This window comes from Octopus bimaculoides, chromosome 2 (genome assembly GCF_001194135.2).
Source record: "Octopus bimaculoides isolate UCB-OBI-ISO-001 chromosome 2, ASM119413v2, whole genome shotgun sequence".
In the NCBI taxonomy this organism is placed as follows: Eukaryota; Metazoa; Mollusca; class Cephalopoda; order Octopoda; family Octopodidae; genus Octopus; species Octopus bimaculoides.
In genome coordinates, this window is record NC_068982.1 from 21,169,385 (window position 1) to 21,170,422 (window position 1,038).

The following is a 1,038-nucleotide window of genomic DNA, read 5'->3' on the forward strand; positions in this document are numbered from 1 at the left end:
TATATACATATATAAGTTTACAGGCCAGTCATGGTTAATAACAATTAATTTATTTGTCAAATTTTCAGCATCATCTCCTTTGAAACAGTCACCCTGCGCAGCAAGATACCGATCTCACACTTTTGGGATCTGGCCTGGAAGTCGATTTCTGTAAACGAATAGAGGACCTTTTGCGACTGGCAGTCCGCTGCTGCTAAATCTAGGTAATAGGGTGTGTGCGGAAACGATACCATGGTGTTTTGGGCGAGGAATTCAGGAGTGTGGAAAACTCGCAGACAGGAAGCATTATCGTCGTGAAGAATGCAATGCTTGGCGCCTCACAGGTACGGTTAATCCAGCAGAAATCAAAAATTCCATGCGGATGGTCCCCAATGAGCTGCGGCTCTGGCGTGCGCCCGCGCCACTCGATACTGCGTGCGACACATTACTTTGCTGTTCTAAGCTTGCTGAATCATGCTCGGTGTCTTTGTAGCAGACTTACCAAGTTTAACGCAAAATTTCACGTTGGTTCTTTGTTCCAACTTCCTGTCCATGAACAACATCACAGACTGCAGCAGAGACATGATCACAAAGACACAAATTTCACAACTTGTGAAGTAAACAAAGCGATGTCAGTCAGCACAATGTCTCATAAAGATCACTGCTAGCTCTAACTGTGCTGCCATCTGTTGGCGCTTAAGAACTAGTCCGAGAACTTCTTGATACAATTTTGTGTATATATGTATATGTATATATATATATGTATATATATATGTTTGTGTGTGTGTGTGTGTGTGTGTAAATCCATAAGTATGTATGTATATATGCATATGTATATGTATATACACGCGCAAGAGCAGCTCCGTGGTAAGTACCTTGCTTACCAGCCACACGGTTTCGGTTTCAGTCCCACTGCGTACCAACTTGGACAAGTGTCTTCTACTATAGCCTCGGGCCGACCAAAGAATTGTCAGTGGATATGGTAGACGGAAACTGAAAGAACCCCTTCGTATATATGTATATATATATATATATATATATATATATATATATATATAT